This window comes from Chiloscyllium plagiosum, chromosome 19 (assembly GCF_004010195.1).
Source record: "Chiloscyllium plagiosum isolate BGI_BamShark_2017 chromosome 19, ASM401019v2, whole genome shotgun sequence".
Lineage (NCBI taxonomy): Eukaryota > Metazoa > Chordata > Chondrichthyes > Orectolobiformes > Hemiscylliidae > Chiloscyllium > Chiloscyllium plagiosum.
The window spans coordinates 32,092,705-32,117,593 of record NC_057728.1 but is presented as its reverse complement, the minus strand read 5'-3'; the positions used below and the strand labels follow the sequence as shown (position 1 = coordinate 32,117,593).

The 24,889-nt window shown below is 38.8% G+C and overlaps 1 long non-coding RNA gene across 1 annotated transcript; it reads right to left on the bottom strand.

Annotated features, from left to right (window-relative positions):
- Positions 1 to 9,621: 9,621 nt before the first annotated feature.
- Positions 9,622 to 14,849, bottom strand: LOC122559384. Its single transcript, XR_006314413.1, has 3 exons — positions 14,825 to 14,849; positions 13,509 to 13,565; positions 9,622 to 9,866 (listed from the first exon to the last, which is right to left on the bottom strand). It is a non-coding gene; the product is annotated as an uncharacterized LOC122559384 (long non-coding RNA).
- Positions 14,850 to 24,889: the final 10,040 nt, after the last annotated feature.

Sequence of the window (24,889 nt, the reverse complement as noted above, 5' to 3'; positions counted from 1 at the left end):
ATTTGGTAATCCATTACATCATTAGTATTTGGAGGGGGCAGGGATGGAGAAATCTATGGAATTGGTCCTTATAATATCTGTTAATTGATGTGCATTGTGTGGTGTTCAACCACAGTACATTATCAAAATTTACCACATATTTGAATTGAGTAACATGACTGGGCTAGCGATCCCGAATCCTTGGATAATGTTCTGGGACCTGTGTTCAAATCCCATCATAGCAGATGGCAATATTTGAATTCAATAAGAATTTGGAATAAAATAAGTTTACCATGGCAACCATTGCTGATTGTCACTACATTGCATCTGGTTCATGCATGTCCTTTTTGGAAGAAAATCTACTGTCCTTATCAGTTCTGATGTACATGCCACTACAGCCCCACAGCATAGCAATGCGGTTGACTCCTAACTGCTCTTTGAAAGGCCTAGTAAGTCATTCAGTTTGAAGGTGATTGGCAATAAATGTCAACTTGATGATGACATCTGCATGCCATGAAAGAATTTTGAAAAAAAAAACATAGTTGGAGAAATAAACCAAAATTGGCTGAAGAATGAAGGCACAAGCTGTTCCAGGTGGTAGAGAGAATAAGATGGGATGGAATTATTCAGGCCATTATGAATAGGCTATGGCAAGATTAATGGCAGAATCACAGGAAAGGTCCTGTCATGTTGGGAGCATCTACACCCTTTTATATTTTTGACAAATTGCTAGGCAATGTCTATTGGCCAATTAAAAGGAATTGTTGCTTATTAATGGCTCAACATACTTCATTAATATTCAGCTTATCTTACTAAACAATCTAGACATTGAGAAACGTGACAAGGAAATCAGAGTGCATTCCTGGCAGATTCAACTCACCACTTGCTCTGAAGGAGCTCTCACGTTGGACTCTGGGCACCAACACTTCAGGGCACTGGCCACATGTATGCCACAGCCACAGACATGGCAACTGATATGAGCCAGCCTCTATGAACTATTATGGCACAAGTCTGATCCACTTGCAGGATCCTTCTACATTTCAAAGCTGCGCCTCATCTGTACCAGCAATTATCAGTGTAATGCTGCAGCAAGGCCACCACACACTCAGGGACACACAGCCAGCTCATGATCTGGATCAGGCTACATCTCCAGAGACTTTTCTCAGTGTCATACTGCTCGCTCACTGACCTACCTGGATGCATACAGCATCCCTGCTTTGGTTTGTCTTGCCTTGTCTATGTGCACTTTGACCACTCAGCCAGAGAGAGCAGGCTCATGGTTCTTCTGTCTGGCTTTGCCATTTAAGGTGCACACAAAAGCATTGTCATTGTTTTCAGCCAAGTCAAATGGTGCTAGCACACTAAGTGAAGTCTTCAATACCAGTCCAGGGGCTTGAACACGAGAGGGTTCAGTGTGTCCACCCCAAGTGGTTCAGATAGAAATGTATTACTGTTTTATCAAATCCTTGGATTCTGGTGACTTTATTCCCTGAGTAGTCCTGACACCTGACATTTTGTCTGTTTAAAATTAAAGAGTATCCTTGATCAGTCTGGCCTGGGATCAGGATAATATGTTAAAGAAAGAAAAATAGGATGGGAGAACTAATCCATCTAAAAAAGGTTCTGCAAATTTAACAATAAAGCCTTAATCTGCTATTGGAAAGCCATATTTTTGCTTCCCACACAAATTCCTCCCTCATCTTAACAGCTCTTATGGAAGATTCTGTCCTTTGTTTTAACCTAAAATTTACAATATATTCCCAAATTCTTTTTATGAAGAAATGAGGATCAAAATCCTGAAACACAACTTTCAGAAAAGTTTCCCCAGTTTTTTTAAAAAAGAGAAAAATCTGACAAATGCCAAAATGTTACAACTGAGCTGGATGCAGATTCAATATTGATATTTATGGGCAGGAAAATGAGTAACTAATGGTGTCTGATTCCAACGGACTGCAGGCTGTTTTTATTTCCTTATCTTGCATATTATGTTCCTGATGTACATGCACACAGAAAAGTCTGTTTGATGGATCAAGAGAAATTTTAATAATATGTTCACCCTTTGGGGTTAGGTAATAGCTATACTCAGTGCAAGTCAGCTGTGAATGATATTCATCATAAAAAGCATAAAAGAATCTTGGCAATTTTGTTTTAGAAATCTAATAAAACTCATGTTCATTTCACCACAGCCATGGCAAATGTTCTTAAAGCCTCCCTGTGTCCTTGTAAACTTAAGAACAAGTGTTTACAAGGAACACACCATTTATCAGCCCTGACGGGTTAAGTAGCACATCACTTTTATCTTCAACTTAACAGTAACAGGAGACATGGAGATACAAAGCAGCAATAGATAAGAAGGTGACATTGCTATATCAAATCATGTCTGCAGACCCCTTATTTAACCTAAACCTTTAGCACTGATTCGAAAGAAAGCTGAAATCATTGTGGTCCATTTTTTAGTTTTCCTTATAAAATGTAAACTGATGAAGTACATTGCCAGAACTTGTTCTGTAATTGCCTTTGATTCCTGCTTTCGTTGCAGCATTGATAACAGTTGATCTATGGCTCTGAAATTTAACAAGCATTAACGTTCTTACGTAATCAGATAGAAAATAGTTAGATTTAAATAAATGGGCACCTGCAATTAGCTTTGGGCTTTTAATTGATCTTTCTTTTATTGAGCCAGATAAATTAAAGCAATTAAATTAGATAGTGTTCAAAAACAGGATGTGATGTATTAGACACTTAATTGATGTACCAGAAGAAAAACTGGTTAGAGGAAAATCTGAGAAAATAGCAATTGTTGTTCCTCCATGAAAATGAGATAGTTTGAAAAAAAATATGCACTTGACGTATGACATCTTGCTGATTGATCAGTGTACGTGCTTGGTTTAAATTTTCAGGGCATCAGATGGAATATAAATTACTCTAATCATCTGATGAGCAGCAATCGCCATTGAATTACTGCTTCACTATTTTGCTCTACAACTGAGCTTGGCAACGCTGGCTGGACTTTCAGATCCCGATTCCTTTAGAAATGAGGGGTATATCTAAAAGTGAACTCCTTCTTTGTAGCCCTGGATGACTGGGAGCAGTCAAACCAAATCTGTCTTTTTTTAAAATGGCACTAGTTGCCTTACTATGCAAACTCTTCATTAATTAACGTATTGAAAAGCTTTGGGACATTGAAACATCTTGTCAGTAAATGTGTAGGTAGGTGTGTGAGGGAAGTGTGTAAAAGGGGTAGGGTCGGTTAGGTAAGCAGCTGGTTAATGGTAGATAGATAGGGTTGCAATTGTGAAGGGTGGCAAGGTGATGGCAGCTGGGTGAGGTGGGTAAGCAGAGTAGCTGGGTTGGGTTGTAGGGAGTTAGTCATGGAGGTTAAGAAGTCAGGGAGAGTCAGACAAACAGTTTTTTTTAAGGAAGGGTAGGGATTGAATGGTGGCATCTAGTTGGGTCAGAAGATTGAATCAGTTGGGTACTAGCTGGTGGGATCCATCAGATTGAGTTGGGGGGAAATCGGGGATGAAGAAGTTAGGATTTTGTGTCTGATCAGATGCATAGGGAATGTCAGGGGAAGAGTCAGATGGTGGAGCCCAGTCAGGTTGAGTTGGACTGAGGGAAGATTCAGCTGGAAAGGGGTCAAATGCCTTGTCTCTTACTATCTGGTGCTGAGAAGATCTGGAATAAAAGTATTTGGAGAGTACATAATACATCTCATTCTGCAGGCAATTCACTGATTACACAAACCATAACCTAACAAGTTCAATAAGCTCAGGGGGTGTCTGCATCCTTTAATTTGCTGAAAAGAAGAAACAAAAATCTCAGCTTTAAATCAACAAATAAATATGAAAACCTAGATGCACATGAGAACAAGTATTTTTGCTTCAGCTTATATTTGAAATTGTTATTAAATTTTTATTAAAGTCAACTACCATTGCAGCCAAATACTGAATTAAAAGTTACAATCAATTTTAAATGAGATGAAAAGATATAAATAAATACAAACAGAAGAAAGGAATTTGGGGTAAAACCCATCAATAGCACCACTAATTGATTCATCAAGCAGTTATAATTTTATTGTGTTATGGAGCAGACCAAACCCCCTCAGTATATTTTAAGAAGGTAGCCTCGATCCTAACCTTTTCTTATTTTAAAGACAGGTGTGTAGTGCTGTGTTCCAGATGTGATTGGTGAAACTACTCGACGTTAAGCAAAACACAATTTATTTAATCGCTGTAGTTAAAATACAAACAAAACAAAGAAGAATTTAGTATAACTTAACCAAATTATAGATACAGTATCTATTACTAATTAACTGTTTCAATTTAGTAACATCCCTTGGCAAAAAGGCAAATTCAGACAGATTCTCAGATGCAGTTCTCCAATCCAAGAGGAAAAAGCATCAAGAGAAAATTCAGAGAAAGTACCAGCTGGGAGATATTCACAGAAGCTTCCAACTCTGAGATCCCAAAGGCGTCTGCTCAAAATTAAAACCTGAAAACTAAAAATAAAATTAAAAAGCTTGCTCTCAGAGAGTTGGCCACACCCAGACTACTTCCATTGTTCCAACTTTAAAGAAAATCCCAAAGCCTCACAAATTGTTTACTTTCTTAGAGAGATTGTAAGGCAGAGGTGATGAGCTTTCTCTTCAAAAAAAGGGACAAAATAACCTCTTTAAAAGTGACAGCATTGTCACAATTAAAATTGTCAAACACTAATGACAACTCTTCATTTGGTGCAGAAATGCTTCCAAGCTTTTGTTTTCTGATCATAGTCGGACACAGAGTACAGTACACAGAGTGAACACCAATAGTCGGACACAGAGTACAGTACACAGAGTGAACACCAATAGTCGGACACAGAGTACAGTACACAGAGTGAACACCAATAGACCTCTTAACGTTGTTTCCACAGACCAATTATAACATTGAAAATATTTGTGATTGAGTCAAACATTTGGACAGTGAGCTTCTAAGTCTATATCCAAACCTTGGAGGTACAGTGAGCCACAGTTATGCCAAAAAAAAAATTGCATGATATTGATAACCTGTTTGAAGTATGTTCAGTATGTACCACCTGCAAGATACACTGCAGAAACTCACCAAGATTCCTTCAACAGTACCTTTCTAAATCATGACCATGATCGTCTAGAAGAGAAAAGGCAGACAATATGTGAATACCACCATCCAACGCCTGCAACTTCCCCTCTCTGCTACTTACCATCCTGAAGTATATTACTGCTCTTCATTTTGTTGGGTCAAAATCCTGGAATAATCACCCACAATGTTGTTAGGGAGAATCTACACCGAATGGACTGTAATGGTTCAAGATGACAGATCATCACCATCTTCTTAATAAATGCTGGCCGACCTAGTGATGGCCACATCCCATTAACTAAAAAAGAAAATTTCCTTGACTCCTATTTTGTTCCCTTCAAAATAATTTTGAATTACATTTGCTATCCTTGCCCATTTCTGAAATCTTTCTTTTTCTGCAATAAACTTCTTAAAGTATGATATCTTAAAATTTCTCAAAGTATGTCCACAATATTGTTTTTTTAAATTCATCCATTGACTTTGACCCATTGACTGTGAAGGAGTGCGTATCTCATTACAAGGCAGGATGGTGTGTGGCCTAGAGGGGAACTTCTAGTTGTTTTCCCCATGTATCCACTGGCTATCGAACCGAGGAGCTCGCAAGTGATAGTAGTAAATGTGTTGGACGGAGTATTTATGAAGTAGAATGTCCTAAATGGTATTACTGGAGGTGCATTCATTCAGCAAGTGGTGAACATGCCACTCTCAATCTAAATCTAATGGATGCAGACAGGCTTCTGGGAGTCAGGAAATATGTTGCTCACAACAGAATTCCCAGCTTTTAACTGATATGACTGATGCAGTTGGGTTTCAGGTCAAAGGTAATGACCAAGATTCAATGAGGATAATGCTGTTGACCAAGGATAGAGAAAAAAAACAAAGTGAATGAAATAAAGAACCTAGTTTGGAAACAAGGTCTCTGTTTTTCACTCCACAGATATGTCTTGCAACTCTTCACAGCATTTTTGGTTTTCATTTCAGAATCCATAATATTTTGCTCTTGTATCACGGCAAGATAGTTAAATTCCTTACCATTGGAGATAGCACTGGTATGACACAAATATTACTTTCTACTTATCCCCAAACCTGAATGTTGATGTATCTTGCTGCACATTAAAGACTGCTTCAGTATCTCAGCAGTGGCAGGTATTAAGCAACACTATGGTCCCTATGGCTTTCTGACTAAATGTAAGCCACATCAAGTTTGGTGGCGTGATTCTCACAATAAGGGTGAGTGGGTTTATTGTTGAATCTTCCCAATCTTGCAATTTCATGAATTGCAATTTCTATCTCATGGCATGTGTGACTTCTCATTTCCCAGAACAACGTGCCATTACCAGGATATCATGGAATTCACTGTCATCTCTGGCATAGGCACCATCTGTAATAGGTCATTGTGCACCCAGACAAGCACCTCAGTCTGGAGCCAGCCTGCACAGTCCCTGACATTTGTCCCAGGCACAGACAGGGGGAAAATCAGCATTCTACTTTGCTGGCAGGATCATGCAGCTTCTTCTAGCTGAGTAGTAAACAGGCAAAACTTACCCTTCCATCCGGACCAACAGTGGAGGCCCACCGCACCAAATCATGCCAGTCTGGTCTGAGGTAGCTACCTGGGTAGTTTTGTAAATTATCTGAGAAATACCCAGGGCCATTGAACTTCTCCAGTCTGCCAGTGAAAGTGGCATTATCTTCTCTCTGATACATCACACTCACTATCTCTGCTACTGCACCCATCTCCCACTAAAGCCCCTGCTATAGCATCCTCTCTGTTGCCTGCAACATCTTTCCTCACTCATCCTCACCCATATCACGTGGCAAAACCACTAACCCTGCCTGCCCTCTATGCACATCACTCACTTGCCTTGGGGCATTTCCTGACCTGCACTGACAGTAACAGCTGTGCTACTCACGTTCATCTTCTTTAATCCTTGCCCCTTTCTCACTTCAGGAAGAAAGACAGTCCACAATAGGAGAGAAAGAATCAAGTTGGGTGGTACGCTGCCCATCATTCAGACCCTCACCTTTTATGAGAGCATCCTGATTCTGTTCTTCTCAAATAGGTCTCTAGGCAAATGCTGCCTATCTCGTCCACTTATGATTTTGAATGAGAGTGTTTCTGGACGGGATAGGGAGAAGCTGTTCCTGTTCATAAAAGGAACAAGATCGAGAGGAGCACAGTCTTTGTCACATTCCACTGCACTAAGGTGGCAGTGTCCAGGCTCCTGAGCCCAGGCCTCGTCCATTCGGTCTGCCCCCTTTTTTTTAAAGAAAAACCCTATTTTTCCTTCTCTTTTAAGTGTTTTGTTTTAAGTCTGCAGAGCGCTCGGCTATGGAGGCAGCAGCAGTGACAGAGCATGGCAGTGGCTGGAGGCCTAGAGCAGGACTCTGGTGGTCATTGCAAACCCAGCTGATGGTCGGTGAAACCTGGTGATTCCAGGTGGTGGTCAGTGAAACCTGGTGAGTCCAGGTGGTGGTCGGTGGTGATGTGGCAGTCGTCAGCGAAGCATCTGGTAAGCCCAGACAGGACTTGGCCCAGCACAGATGAAAGCAAGCCCAGAGGAGAGCAAGCTCTCATGGGGAAAACCAGCTTGGAGTATCTGCAATCCCACAGCTTAAAAACTGTAATATTGAACTTTTTAACTTATTTCCTTATTTTTCTATTTTTGCACCTAGGTACCTTTGTACCTAAGATGGCGCCAGGATTGGTGACTTTGTACACATTTCACTGTACCCCTGTACTTGAGGACATGCAACAATCAAACCTAATTCTAATTTCATCTCTTCTGTCTCTTTTGGGGCTGAGGCCGATGTCTGGAGTTGAATGACCCTGGTGAAACCCAAACTCAGATTGGTGAGCTCTTAATGCTATGTGGGTGCTGCCTGATAGCTTGCCAAAATTTGAAATAAAGTGATGGGAAAATAATTTATCAGATTGAATTTTCCCAGAATTTCTTTTTGAACAGGACATGGCTGCATGACCTACTAATTGTCATATAGGTGCCAGTGTTGCAGCTAGTTCTGGAACATAAATCTCAGTGCAATGGTCAGGATGTTATTTAAACTGGAAAAAAAACCTGGATAATTAATTCAATATTCATTTGATTTGAGTCCCCAGTAACTCAAATTGATACTGTGCTTCGAAGTAGCACCCAGTAATATGTCATATTATATCCTGTTCCATCTTTAAATTTTGTGCAAAATCATGACCAACATCTTTGGAACCCACTTATAGATCAATATTTTTTCCACCCATAAAATTGATCTTAGTAATACAAATGCTCATATTGAGGAAGGATATCTACCTGAGGGCAGGTTCCTTCACAGGCACCATGAAGTCTTGATTGGCTGGAAATGGCATTTCTGCCCCTCATTCTGGAAGATGCCCAGTCTTATAGGATGAAACAAAAAGACAAAAAACTACAAATGCTGGAATTCAGTTCCAAAGAAGGGTCACTGGCCCTGAAACATTAACTCTGCATTCTCTTCACAGATGCTGCCAGACCTACTGAGTTGTCCCAGCCTTACAAAGCTGCTCTGGACAATTTGATTGGCAAGGAGACTGTAGTGCCAGCAACATCTCATTCTAGTTGTGGCTACTGTTGGAACTACAGGCAGTCCTCAAAGAAGAGGAGCTAATGGAAGCCAGACTTCAGGAACTCTGGGGTTTAAGCGGGATCTGGATAGAAAGAGTGTGGTGAGTACATAAACATTTCTAATAACTCCTCAGAGTCTGGGAGAGTTGAGGACTCAGTTAAATACTAATGCAAATTTATTAAAACTATGTATAAAAGCATTGATAGTGCCTTCTCCCTTGAGGTCTCAAACCCATGTGATCTGACATCATTGTAACATAGCTGCTTGCACACATGCTCAGGAGATATTGTTGGAGCACTGATACAGTTAACCCTTTATGCTACATCAGCAGGATAAAGAAAATAATGAAGATTGAAGTTGATCGTTCTGGGGGCAATTTATTTTGTTAATTTAATAAATGTTAATATTAGAGTACAATCAGACCATTTTTAAAATGCACTAGACCATCACAAGAAATCCAAATGTAAAATGAACAATAATTTTACACTGTTGCTCTTTATTAGTGTTCGTTATAATTGTCACCCAATGCAAAATATGAAACTTTATGGCCTTTAGATAAGATTTCTCATTCTTGTTTTGACAAGACGTTAATGTAGATGTGAGTCTAAGACATCTTTAATTAAATAGAGTGAATTAGTAAAAAAAAGGCAAAAAAGATTATTGTTGTAATCTATTCACCATATTCAAATCTAAGTTAAATTTCCATGAAATCAGTTACAGTTTATTGCAAACAATAAATACAACATATCTGAGTCTTAAATCAGCCAATTATTTTAATATGGATAAATCTCAGGAAATATTAATTTGCTACTTGCCAACAATAACATATTAATGAATAGCTTGCAGTTTATAATGAATCCAAAGGCATAATATACAGAATTCAAATGATTTATCATAAATTTAATATAGATGTCAACATGCTTTAACAATTTTTAAAACTTTGCAGCAACATTTATTTCTGGTAAATACATTGGGAATAATTTGTATTAATTAAGTTTAACTGGCATAGTGGGAAAGCTACTCAATTTTTAAAAAGTTTTCAGAAGGATGTTTAAAGATAAGACCGCTCATCCAATTCTGCAAGATGGCCTGAAAATGAATAAAATGCTTTAGTGAACTGTTTTCTTTTGCCAAATCCCAAAAGTTGCAGGGTGAAGGATCTTCTTGCCCTCTCACCATCTCTATATGGCACCTCTGTTGATATGGGAAACACAAAGCCAAGTGTCATATTAATTCCAAAACAGCATGCTAATGAATTCTCTTCTGAAAGCAGCAGAACTTCCACATGATATTGTTATCTATCAAATACCCTCAGTGAGCAGCTTCTTTTAACATTATGAAGCCTGGAGGTTATTTCATGTCCCAAAGAGTTAAATGTAATACAGACTTTCAAATCTTTCTGGACTTTATAAAATGAGCTTCTATTATCACCATTGAGATGTCAGCTCCTTTGATATTTCTGCAATATGTAAGTAATGTTTATGATATTCTACATAATCATTACCCTCAGCTCTTTGTTAAAACGCGATGCTTCGGAGATAAGTCCCATTGAAAAATGTTTACTAAGGCAAAAGAGATTTGAACGGTGAGTTAATATGTTTTTAAGAAACAATCAGAGGTGGCAATGCTTTGGCCAGGAAAAGCAGACAGAAACATTTCTGTTGCATGATGACCCTTTAATCCTTACACAATATTTTTGTTGGATTCCTGCAGAAAATAATCTTAGCGCTTTACTCAATACTTGCGAACAGCAGGATCACTTCAAATCCAACATCTATTCAACATCAAAAAAATATACTGCTTTACTTTTACTAAACCAGAGTCAATAAACAAAAGCCACAGTTCAGAAGTCAATTACTGGTTTGTCAAATAGTAATGTTCACAATAAACAGAAGGTGGACAATGTATTTTGGATATTAAATAAAAGAGGAGATAACATTGATCAAATATTTCCCCCACAGTCTTCTCACAACCATTTAACCATGATTTGATTTTTAATAATTTCCATGACTGTATTTAAATTGTATCAATGTGCTTTTAACAAGCATTTCATTAATATATATGCATTTAACTTATGATCTTCCTTTGTGCATTTAATTACACTGTGGAAGATTTTCATTATGTGTTATTCATGTCAGAATTTATTGTGACATAAATAATGAACAGTAATTTTCACTACTTACGCTTCACATTTTCTTGATTTATCAGTAACCAGCTGCTGATCAGTCTTTACCAATTATGCAGCCTTCAGCTAAATATCAATGATGATTACTGCACAGGATCCTACACAACAGAGAGTTGATTTGTTGTGGAAATAATGGTGTTCAAGAATGTCACTGTTAGTTGTTTGTAAATGGCCAGCAAAGTTGAGTGGCTGAGCAGCTATTGTTAGACACATAAATTTGAAAATTGCTGTGGAGATACCCTGCTATTCCAAAAGCTGTGCAATAACTGCAGGCAAAAGTTTGAGAATGGAGGGCAATGGGTGACATCTGCACATGAGCTTGGATCTGGTCTCTAAACATTATTAGAGAAGGTCAGGTGTCCTTTTGGATGCCTTTTGGGGTAGGTCAGGGGATCTTTAGAACTGTTAAAAATAGGCACGTGCATAAAAATGCATAAATTATTTACTATGGAGTTAATTGGAGCAGTCAACAGACCGTCAAAACAATCAGAAGTGCCAAATAGACCTGTCAAAATTAGCTCTCAAGTTAAAGGTAGTTAAAAGGATTTGCCTATGGAGGAGGTGATGACCTCATGGTATTATCATTGGACTGTTAATCCAGAGACCCAGGTAAATGTTCTGGATTCCTGAGTTTGAATCCTGCCATAGCAGATTGTGGAATTTGAACCCATCTGGTTTTCTAATGTTCTTTAGGGAAGAAACTGCCATCCTTACCTGGGCTGGCCTAAATGTGTCCCAGATCCACAGCAATGTAGTTGACTCTTAACTGCCCTCTGGATAATTAGGGATGGGCAATAGGTACTGGCCTAGCTAGAGATGCCCTCGTCTCATCCCGTGAATAAATTTTAAAAATTGAAAAAACATCCAGAGTGTTAAACAAAATCTTGCTACTTCGCACTGCCTGTAGACAAAAGCTTAAGAATCTCAGTTATTGAATTTCCTCTGCAAGACTGATTTGACAGCCATCATTATCACAGTCGGGTTCTTGTCATTGCATTTTGATTGACAGCCACAAGTGGTTATAGACTCTGATGTGGGACTATGAATTCCAGTGCATAAGGGACTTTGAACTTGTTGATATGATGATTTAATTAGTTAAAGGACTGTAAATGTAGTAAATGGATTTGTATAAAATGAGTGCTTTTAAGTGTAATTAAGGCTACAATAAGCCCTTACATGAGCCCCAATGTCTGCCAATGATGGATACGAGGTGAATTGGAATAGCATGTGCAAGAACAAAGTGTGGAGGGGCAAAGGTTGACACAGCAGGTCTGAGGAGATATTGGGTGGGGAGCATGAGCTCACATGGATAGGGCATGGACAGTACAGTGTATAGGATGCTGAGAACTGAAAGGACATTTTTTTTAAAAAAATGGTGCTAGATTCCCAAACCAGGTGCCCCATCCAGCACAGCTCCGAACCTAACAGCCAGTTTTTCTAGAGTTGACTGCCTTAATCCTCCCCACAACCCCCACCCATAGCAATCTTAAAAGCTTGGTTTGTGGTGTCAAGAACTCCCCCAGCTCTGCACACCCAACCCATAAGCAAAACATCAAACCTATTTTGTTCTATATATAATTTATTACGATCTCAGCTGATGTTATTACTGGATAAGCCAGATCTGAAATCTGGCTTGAAAAATATTTTTATTTTATTTAACGAGGTGATATTTCAATGAATAATAAACACACAATGCTGCAGGTCTGGTTTTAACAATAAAACACAAGCTTAATCTGAAAAGAAACCAAGATAAAATAGAATAACCCAATCCCTTCACATAAAACACAATTTGAAAAATTTTGAAATGAACAGTAAAACTATAATATTCTAGCTATCCAAACAGCAAACTTTTACAGTCCCCAAAACACCAGAGAGTTCACATTTATAGGGTTTGACATAACTATTGTTTTTAATATCAAATATTTAGAGTCTGATAGCCTTTGCCTTGAGTATTCCTACAACTAAACTTATTCATTTTCATGTTCAAATAACCACTCGGTATTCTAACCAAATACTTCTGGCTTGGAATTTTAGAACGAAATGCTTATAAAAAAGTAATCTAACTTTTCGTTTTCCTTTCTACAAAAGAAACTTTCAGATATCCAACTTCTGCAAACCAAGAACAAAAACATTTCTAAGCAATGGGTGGTTACTCTAAGTAAAATAAATCAATTCCAGGTCTTCTAACTGAAAGCAACCTAATAAATCTTCAATATTTAATCTGTTTGCACATAAAACTCTCTCAATGCAAACAAATTCCCATTAGCACTCCAGGAGCTCTCTTGATCATACTCATTTAAAAAAAATCTGACTGCAGAAATATCTGCAAGTTAATCATTTAATCTCTTCACATAGAGAGACTAAATCGGACATGTGGCTAGTTCAAAATCCAAAATCTATAATTATATATAGGCATATATAAAACATACCTTACATCACAATATACATACATATTCTAATACAATATTGGCTCTTATTTGTGCCATCCATCTAAAATTATAATTAAGAAAGTAAGAAGTTAAATGAGAATGGGGAAGTGGGGAAAATAGAGGAAACAGGGAGTTTGGTGAAAGAGGGGAGGAGGTAATCATTAAATCCAATCATTTCCCTCCCACTGATGTTAGACTCACTAGCCTATAGTTTATTCCTACCTCCATTCTTGAATGATGGTACCACATTAGTTGTGCTCCAGTCCTCTGGCAGCCCTCCTGAGATCAGAAAGAATATATAAATTAGTGTCCAGGCCCCTGAAATCTCCATCCCCGGCTCCCTCAGCAGTCTTGGATACATGCTGAAAAATGTGTTGCAGGAAAAGCGCAGCTGGTCAGGCAGCATCCAAAGAGCAGGAGAATCGATGTTTTGGGCATAAGCCCTTCTTTCCTGAAACGTCGATTCTCCTGCTCCTTTGATGCTGCCTGACCTGCTGCGCTTTTCCAGCAACACATTTTTCAGCTCTGATCTCCAGCATCTGCAGTCCTCACTTTCTCCCAGTTCTCTAATGTTCATTTTACTGCAAAGAGGTATTCCCAACCCACATTGGTTGGATCCTGTCTTATCACAATAAAACATCGGCCATTCCCACTCTTCCTCTCCAATTCAGAGCCATTATTTCTGGTTAATCTTTCATTATTTTTACTTTACTCCATCATTATTTTAAATCCTATTGATTTGTGGTCACTGTCTTCAAAGTGCTCCCCCACAGACACATTTATCACTTGTCCAATTTGTTTCCTATAATTCATTCCAGCACTGCCCCCCACGCATTTGTCGACATGGCCGATATTGGGCAGCAATTTTTTAAAAATCCACGTTTCACTGTGCTCTCACCTAAGGTTGCTCAAACATTTGTGTGCAACATAGCAGAAAATAGCATTAGCCTGTAGGTGTTATCGAGTTTTAAAAAGATTTGTAGCTCAGGGTTTAGATGTAAGTTTGCTTGCTGAGCTGGAAGGTTCATTTTCAGATGTTTCATCACCATACTAGGTAACATCTTTAGTGAGCCTCCAGTGAAGCACTGGTGTTACCTGCATTAGAACATTATTTCAATGAGCCACCACACACTGCAGCACAGAGGAGCTACAAAGAGCAGAAGAAAATCACCTATGCAGTGTATTCAAAAAGAACGGGTACCCAATGAACACAGTCCACAGATTTCTCAGCAACAAACCCAAATAAGCAGACGAAATGTACCGAGAAACCCTCACCACTCTCTCCTACATCAAAGACATCTCGGAAATGACTGCCAGACTACTCAGACCCCTTGGCATCATGGGAACCCATTAACACACCAACACACTAAAGCAGCAACTAACGAACTTGAAAGACCCTATACAGACAACAATCAAAACTAATGTCATTTACAAAGTACCATGCAAGAACTGTAACAAACTCTACATTGGACAAACAGGCAGGAAACTAACTGCCAGGATACATGAACATCAACTAGCCACAAAAAGACATAACTCACTCTCACTCATATCCTTACATACAGATGAAGAAAGACATCACTTTATCTGGGACAAGATAGCCATCTTAGGACAAGCCAAACAGAGACATGCACGAGAATTCCTAGAAGCATGGCATTCCAACCAGAACTCTATCAACAAACACATTGACTTGGACTACATTTACCACCCTCTGAGAAAAAGGACAGGAAATGACATCACCACAGGAAATGCTATCACCACAGGAAATGATATCACCAACCAAGGAAACCTAAACACATAAATAGAAAGCCAGTCACTAACACCAGTGCTTCATCGGAGGCTTACTGATGATGTTACCGAGTATAGTGACAAAATGTCTGAAAACGAACTTGCCAGCTCAGTGAGCAAACTTACACCCAGCATTAGCCTCACTATTATTTTGACTGCAAATTCTAGCCAATCTTAAAGCAATGTATTCAGTTCAGTAAAAGAAACAGAAATTAGTGGGCGGCACGGTGGCCCAGTGGTTAGCACTGCTGCCTCACAGCGCCTGTAGACCCGGGTTCAATTCCCGACTCAGGCGACTGACTGTGTGGAGTTTGCACATTCTCCCCGTGTCTGCGTGGGTTTCCTCCGGGTGCTCCGGTTTCCTCCCACAGTCCAAAGATGTGCGGGTCAGGTGAATTGGCCATGCTAAGTTGCCCGTAGTGATAGGTTAAAGGGGTATGGGTGGGTTGCGCTTCGGCGGGTCGGTGTGGACTTGTTGGGCCGAAGGGCCTGTTTCCACACTGTAAGTAATCTAATCTAATCTAATCTAATCTAAATTGCTGGAAAAGCTCAGCAGGTCTGGCAGCATCTGTGGAGAGAAATGAGAGTTAATGTTTCAGCTCAATTGATTCTTCCTCAGAACTCAGGAAGTTTAGTTTCAGATTTATAGCGTCCGCAGTTCTTTCAGTTTTTATTCAGTTGAATGTTGTATTTTGAGAGAGCAAAAGTACAAATTGAAACTGATCCTGAAACATTAGCAAAAGTCTTAAATTTTCTGTTTGTTGACTGAACACTGTGACACACAATACTCTAGATTCAGTGAGGTTTGATTTCTCAAGTCATTAAAATAACCCCAATTTATATAAAAACTAAACAGCCAGGAGAAAGCCATTACAATCTGTAACAAATACTGGCTGCAACAAAATACAGATGAAATGATCATTTATATAAATTTGCAGTTTAAGTCAGGGTCTAGCGGGTTCAACTGCTTAGAAAGTGCTGTTTTCCCTTCCTTGGTTATATTTAGCAGCCTGATGAATCCTTGACAGAACCAACAGCTGTGCAGTACAATGTGCTCTCTGCACCGGAGGCTTGGGTATTTAATCATCAACCAGCACTAGTCATAACTTGTCTATTAGGAAAAAAGGTGCTTTCATTTGCTGCGTTGATTAATAGGTTGCTGTGTAAGCTTGGAGTAAAGTTCCAAAATAGGACTGGGATTATCAGAAAATGTTGTAGCAGAAGTCCAAAAGGCAATAGAGTGTGCAAAGGACATAATTGGCTGTTCTTAAATCTTATTTATAACATTCAATTCAAAATACTGCCAATCATAACTTGTCGGTTCAACAGCACTTTGATATTTGACAAGCTGCTCAATAGATAGATTATGGATATTCCAAACATAAATGATGCATACTTTTAATATTGCTTGTATTAAATTCATTAAACATAAATTATGTTATAACTAATTTTTAGCATGTTAAAAATATAACTCCCAGAAAGGATTTGTTTTATTGTAATGAATACAGTAGATTACGTTTGCTCGCTGTGTGTAGGTTCTTGTCAAGTGTAAATCATCTCTAATTGGATTTTCACTTTTAACACCTGCCTGAATACCTACTGCTGATGGCATTCAACTTTCAGGTCTATCCACATTGCATAATTATTCAAATACTTTTGGTGGAAACTCAGATATGTGTCGAGATGACAAAAAAGTAGTGAGGATAATTAAAAGGATGATGTCAAAATGGGGAAAGATCAGCTACAAACATTTTGATAAATTATTTAAACACATCCTAACCTATCAGCAACCTTTGCCAAAGCTGTGAGGAAATTGGATTTAAAAAGGTAACAGGCCAAGGTGAAGAGGAAAGAATTCCTTGGTGCGAGCGGGACCTTACAGACAAATAATGTCGTAGCCCAGCAGCCACCGTGCTCTTTAAAGTCAAGCTGGTGCTGCATTAAGAAAGGAGAGTTTTTGTTGCTGCACAATACCATCTCACAGATGGTCAGGAATACAAAAGGAGAAATTTCAGGTGAGAGCTGACCATTGCAGTCCCTGCATGCTGCAGCTACTTGTCACATGATAGATGCATGAACCCTTGTAACAGATGGCTGAACACAGCATCTGCCAATCTGCTGATCCAGATCCTGAACAGGCATAAGCAGATTGGATTGCTAGGTCTGACTGTATCCTTCCAAGAGTGGCCAAACAGACAAATCTGGGTTTATGTAGTACCATTTATTGAAATGCATGTTATGAGTTTTGAAGTCATGAACTGAATGACCCTGGCTGAACCCAAATGGAATGTCAGTGACTATATTATTGATAAACAGGTACTCCCCAATAGTACTGTTGCTGATACTTTCTACTACCTTACAGATGATGAAGATTAGATTAATAGGGCACTGCTTGGCTGAGTTGGATTGGTTGTGATTTTAGTGCACAGAACCTATCTGGGCAATTTTCCATATTGTTAGATAGGTGCCAGTGTCGTTATTACTGGAATGGCTTGACTAGGGGTGCGGCAAATTCTGAAGCACAAGTCTTCAGTACTATTGCTGGAATATTTTTAGGACCATATAACCATTGTAGTATCCAGTGTCTCTAGCCATTTTTTGATAACAGGTTGAGTAATTGAATTGACGGAAGACTGGCATTGATGTTGCTGGGGACCAATGTTCCCTCAAGCTGCATGTGGAGATCCCATGCATGCCGATTGGCTTGCTGACACATTGGCTTCTGGATTTGGAAGTCACCGTCACATGTGTGCTCTCAAAAATCCATGTGGCAGAAAATCAAATTACAGAGATCATAGCTGGGGATCTCTGGAGAAGGCAGAGATGAATCATCCATTTGGCACTTCTGGCTGAAGATGGTTAAAAATACTGCAGCCTTATCTTTTGCACTGATGTGCTGGATCGAACCGTCAGAGGAAGGGAGTATTTGTGAAGCCTCCACCAGCTCGTTGTTTAATTACCCTCTGCCATTCCCGACTGGCTGCAGCAATACTACAGAGCTTAAATCTGACCAGATGGTTGTGGAACCAGTTAGCACTATCACTCATTCCTTAGCAAGTAGTAGGACAAGTAATGCAGTTTGGTAGCTTCACCAGGTTGGCACCTCATTTATGAACATGTCTGCTGCTGCTCCTGGCTTACCCTCCTGTATTCTTCATTAATGAGAATGGTACACTGGGGGGTATACTGAACCACAAGACTGAAATATTGTTCTGTTTAAGTCATGTAGATGTGTTTTGATATCAGCAATTGGCATTAGTTTGCTGACCACATCATTAATGACCTATTCTTGAAGTCCCTGTCACACACAGGTCTTGGAGGTCTATACACTGTTAAGAAAATTAAGAGGGAATACTGGTTGTAAATTGTATTTGAATACACAGATGGCCCACAGCGCCTTGTAGATGCCCAGTCCTGAGTTTCTAGATCTATTCGAAGTCTGTCCTCTTTAGCACAGTGAAAATGCCACGGAACACGATGTGAAAGCAGTACTTTGCCTCCACTCTTACAGATACTGTCATGGACAGATACATTTGCAGCAAACACAGATTGGTGAGGATGAGGTCAAATATGGTTTTCTGTCTCATTTGTCCCCTTACCAACTGCAGTAGAACCAGTCTAGCAGCTATGTCCTTTAGGACCAGACCAGCTTGATCAGTAGTGCTGCTGCAGAGCCTCTATTGGTGGTGGAAATTGAAGTCCCCCACCCAGAGTACAATCTGTGCTTTTGGGGTCCTAAATGGTTCCTCTAAGTATACTCAACATGGAGGAGTACTGATTCATCAGCTTTTGGAGCTGGTAGGGCACGGTACATTGCTCTCAATAGGAGGCTTCCTTGACAGTGATGCCATGAGACTTCATTAGCTCTGGACCCAATGTTGAAAACAGTATTTTTGGGGATTGTGTGCAAGGTATAGTTCCATGAGTATCGCTATATCTGACTGTTGCTGGACTAGTCTGTCATAGAGCTCCTCCAATTTTGGCACAAGTAAGGATGACGTTGGAGGCTCAAGAGGACTACATTTGCCTTTGTCGGTACCTGATGATTTGAACAAAACCATATCTTAATAAAAGTGTCCAAATGTGTTATTATCAATGTAACATTACACATTGACAATGGGCTAGGTAATTGGTCTACTGTACACATGATGTATTGGTTGAAAATGGGTAGACCATTTACATTGGTACAAAGTTTGCTTTTCACATAATGTTTCAGGAATGGTCTATTGTATATATTTTAAACAAAGCTAACTGCAACTAACTACAACCCATTCCTGATCAAGGGCTTATGCCCAAAATGTCAACTTTCCTGCTCCTTGGATGCTGCCTGACCTGCTGTGCTTTTCCACTCGGATCTCCAGCATCTGCAGTCCTCCCTTTCTCTAACTGCAACTGACAGCTGTAGAAAGCAAAAAAAAAGGACTTGTAGTCATTGTTATTTTACTAACGGGACTATTTAGTATCATTCATATTGCAATTCCTGATCTTGGCCATAGCCCAGATCATGCTGTTAATACCGCTGTGCAAACTGAGTATCAATATCAGGTGAGTTAAACTTTGATTTTAGCTGAAAATGTGTTGCTGGAACAGCGCAGCAGGTCAGGCAGCATCCAGGGAACAGGAGAATCGACATTTTGGGCATAAGCCCTTCTTCCTGAAGAAGGGCTTATGCCCGAAACGTCGATTCTCCTGTTCCCTGGATGCTGCCTGACCTGCTGCGCTGTTCCAGCAACACATTTTCAGCTCTGATCTCCAGCATCTGCAGACCTCACTTTCTCCCTAAACTTTGATTTTATTCAACCCAACATCTAAATGCAGACTATAAAAAAGGTTATAACTATAAAAACATTGAAATCAGCATAAACACATTAGAATGGATAAATTGGATAAAGACAATTTGACATTATACAATACAAACTATATAATACTACCATTCATTTAAACTTATTTCACTAAATGAAATGCAAATGTGTAACAGTACGAATCAAGTCCTTTTGATAAGAATTGTTACCTTTTCAGGGAATCTTCTTTGTTAAATACATAGCAGCTTACAAGAAATGAAATCTTTGCAGCGTGCAGCACCAAACAAAACTTCACATCCGAGTTTCCCTGCATCCTGTTTCTGCTCAAACTTAGATTGTAAACTAGTTCAATTTATAGCCTAAATGCTATTGCTTTCTAGTCCTGAAGGGATGACAGATCTGGCTTGTTCTGAAGGCAGAATCAATAAGTCATTGTTGAAGAGTATTGTGTATTATTGAAAATAATTTCAGCTGAAATCACCTAAAAGACTAGAAGTCCTGCTATGTCTCTGGAGAAACAGAAGTCAGATGATTCATGTTTAAGACCTTTCCTCAGGTCTTGCAGATATTACAGATGAACAGCATTTAAGCTACCGAGGTTAACCTGTGACATAACTGAAAGGAATGTCAATACAAAATAATTGTGCTTGGTTTAAAGACCCTTCTTGGGCAAACATGCTTATAGGAAACATCAGAATAACATTTATGTTTGCAAAAGTATGAACAATATTTTGAAAGAACTGGCAGCTCTCCCAGTTCATCATTCTGTTAATACAACAAGTAAGAGCTTATTGAAAAGCTATCCAATAGATACAATTATTCTCTGTTATGCAATAGCAAACCTCTGACCTTTCAGGTATGCTCCTTTTTACAAAGAGCAGCAAGGAATTCAAAGAGGAGATAAAAAGACAATAAGAGTGTATTAGATTATATTAATTTGCAGAATATGCTTCAATTGCAAAATATGGTTCAATGCATTGAGATCAATGAAAATCTCAGATCTAGCAATATTAAATCTGTCAATATAAAGCAATAGAAATAATTGTTTAAGAGTTCCATTTAAAATTGTCCTTTCGCAATCTGTTATGATTAGCTGAGTAGATAATATTCAGAGGCAAGAACACCACCATCTAAGCAAGGAGTTTTGGTTTCAAGTTCGACTTAAGACTTATTTGTTAAAATGCTGTTGATGAGATTCAACCCTAACCCAACACAATCAGCATTCTTACCCCACAATTCCCTGAAGAGAAAAACAATATACCAAACAGATAATAGCATTAAAATCATCACAACTCTTCTTTCAATTATCTCATGTGAAACTGAAACAAATTAGAAATTTGATTGATAAGTAGATCACTTATAGTTCAATTTTTTTTATCTAGGCTTGTGTCAAGAGGTTGAGCATCCCAATTAAACTGTTTAATTTTGAAACATTATTCAGTAATGAACAGTAAGTTTGCATTTGTTTTTTTTTAATGCAAACATATGTTTTAATTGCATTTACAATTACAGGATATATTCCAAAGCTAAAACTTGTAACATTGTAGACTCAATGAGTTTAAAGGCAGCAAGTTTCAATCAAACTGGGTCTAAACTGACCGAAATGTCTACCACACTTGCGACAATAGAAATGTAGTAGAAGCACCGAACTGATAATTCAATATTATTTACCGACCTGAATTCAATATGGTCTGCCCTTAGTACAAATACATTCAGAGCACAGTCAATTAAGGTAATCCTGATACAAATTGAATGTGACCTCCACAGGTCTGCATTGTGAACAAAATACAGACAATCTTTAACTCAAAATGAATCGGTTCTTTGTTTTAACACGTATGACTGTTTATATTAATTGAGCATCCAATCATGAATGTTGTATTTATGATCTCAAAGCACATCTCACAGCTTGTCAATTTTCAGTAAGTGCTTCAGTTCAGTAATAATGAGTGAAGCAGTATTGTTTTGTAGAATACACGCAGCAAATGTTTCAGGCTATTAGCAATTAAATCTAGCCAATTGTTCATTCCTCCAAAGCATATGATGCCTTGTTTGGAGATCAATGCTACTGAGAAAAGGTCTGAGCAATTAATTGTTTTGACTGTCCTGTTCAACTGCTAAGCACAGTTTGAATAAGATGAATAGAAACTTGAATTTCTTTTACACCATTTGCATTAATTGCTACCTCTTTGAGAATCCTGTTTACTTAAATACGTCCTCAGTATGTACAATGAATTGAAACTGATCAGCATCAGGGATTTTGATAAATCTCCATGCCACTTGTGTTTGAAGACATTTTTCAGCCCCAACCATATAGTCATCACACATATGCTTCCTTACCATCCAAAATTTATTCTACTTTGTCTCTTCAAATGTATGTTGATCACTTTTTCCCATGGTTTCGTGTTTCACGTTTGTCAACTGTAAGGTCTTAGTTGTAATGTTAAACTGTGAAATTGGTTAGTTGCCTATCGTTCCACTGCCCCATCAATTGTTAACATTTCCTGCTGTGTTAAAAACTCCTGGATCTCATGCTCATTGATTTCCTATGAGTCCAGTTTAAATGATTTCTTCTTAGTTCTGGTGGATTTTCAGCAGAGCCATTGTTAATTGTTTGATGAAATTCATTATTTTAATGATTTTCACTGTAGCTAACATGGTGTATCGGCATTTTCATGTTTGTATGTCGTTTGATGATTGATGGATGTCTGTTTCATCTAGCTGACAATGTATTGTTTTGAGACTTCATTAATTCTAATTAAGGTGTTACTTATTGTGTAGACCACATGTATAAGTTCTGAGACTCCATCTTAATTTATAATTCAGGTGAATCACTTATTTCGCAGTGTTAATTTGTTTTTTGTTTGTTTTTCTGTGCTAATTATTCCAAGTAGAAAATTTTAAGTTGACCAGACTTTTTGTTCATGAACAAATTTTGACTTCAACCTACAATTTGTGAGATAATTTGTCTCACTCTAATATCATCAGCTCCTGCAAAGTGGAAAGTTGCTGTCAAAATAGACTGGGTTGTTTCATTGTTGATCATATTTTTGACTGTCTATCCCAACCTTTCCACAGAGCTACTGGATTAAACAAAATGAAGGCTGGAAGCAAAACCAAAATTGCTGGAAAAACTCCACAGGTCTGGCAGCATCTGTGGAGAGCAAACAGAGTTAATGCTTTGGGGTCAGTGACTCTTCTTCAGAATGTTAACTTTGCTTTCTCTCCACAGATGCTGCCAAACCTACTGAGTTATCCCGGCAATTTCTGTTTTTATTTCTGATTTTCCAGCATCTGTGGTTATTTCAGTTTTTTTGTTGAGGGCTCGAAGTAGATTGTCTGAATTCCCAAATCCTTGTACAGAGGACCTCGATTATCTGGCATTCAATTAACCAAATTTCGGATTATCTGAACAAGATTACAATGTATCGATGATTGGCTAACTATGTTATTCAGCTCTCAATTAACCAAACGAAATGCCCATGTCCTTCGGATAATCGAGGTTCCTCTGTATATCTTGTGATTTCTGAACTAAATCTAACTAGTACAGAGCTCACCTGCTATGTCCTGCCTTGGAAGTATCATTATGTTTATCACAGTCATATGTATTATACTAGATATGCAATGACTTGTTTAAGAAAACTATGGCAGTAGCCTATTACTAGAATGTGCTTTGTCGATCCAGTGTGAATCACTTATGGGACACTGGTGTCACTGACTGAGCCAGGATTTATTTCCCATCTCAGATAGCCCTGGAGAAGGTGGGCATGAGCTACTTTTATGAACTCATGCAGGAAAACCCACAATGCTAGGAGGAAGGCAATTCCAGGATTTTTGCCCAGCCACATTGAAGAATGGCAATACAGTTCCATGTCAGGATGATGAGTTGTTTGGAGGGGAGCTTACAGGTGGTGGTATTCCCATAAATCCACTGTCTGTATCTTTCTAGATGATAGCTGCCATGGGTTTGGAAGGTACTGGCGAAGAAACTTCAATGAATTTTTACAGTGTGTCTTGTAAATGGGATGCATGACTGCTACTGGGGTTTCTTTTATTCATTCACAGGCTTGGGGCATCATTGGCTAGGTCAGCATTTACAACCCATCTCTACTTTCCCAGCGGGCATTTAAGAGTCAACTACATTGTTATGGGTCTGGGCTCCCATGTAAGCCAGGCTTACCTTTCCTGAAGGACATTAGTGAACCAGAAGGGTTTTTCCAACAATCAGCAATGGATTCACGGTCATCATTGCACTCAATATTCCGATTTTTATTGAATTCAGATTCCATCATCTGCCATGCAGGTTTTGAGCCCAGGCCCCCAGAATGTTACCTGGGTCTCTAGGTTCACAGTTGCACAATAATACCATAATCTCTTCAATGTCAGTGAAGAGGAAGTGAATATTTGTGTATGTGCTGTCAATCAAACAGGCTACTTTCTCCTGCATGGCCTCGAGCTTCTTAAGTGTTGTTGGAGATGCATTCATCCAAACCAATGGGAAGTCTTCCATCACAGTCTTGATGTTTGCCTTGGAGATGGTTGACAGGTTTTGAGGAGTCAGGAATAAATTATTTGCTGCAGAATTCCTAGACTCTGACCTGCTGTTATAGATACAACATTTGTATGGCTCATCTAGTTACTGGTTTTCCTCACTTTGTGTATGTAACTTGCTGGAATTCAAGGAGCAAATTTTACTTAATCCGATCCACATACAGCAGGCAGACTAGTATTGATTGGGGAGCCATTTGTAATTAAAGCAGACTTTGCTGTGTTCTTTTATAATGTGCCATTAGTGTCCTACTGTTGGATTCCCAGCTGAACAGAAAGGACAGCTGTCCTGACATGGCAAATCTGTCAAAGCAAGGATGACGAATTGAAGGGATCCTTGTGATGAACAAAGAGCCTAAATTGCACATTGATACTTGAACAGCTCCAGGCTTGGAGGGATCATTTGAAGGTTGCTCCTCATCTCCCAAAACTCCTATATCTTGGGTTTTTACCTTGAGTTTCTTCAGGACC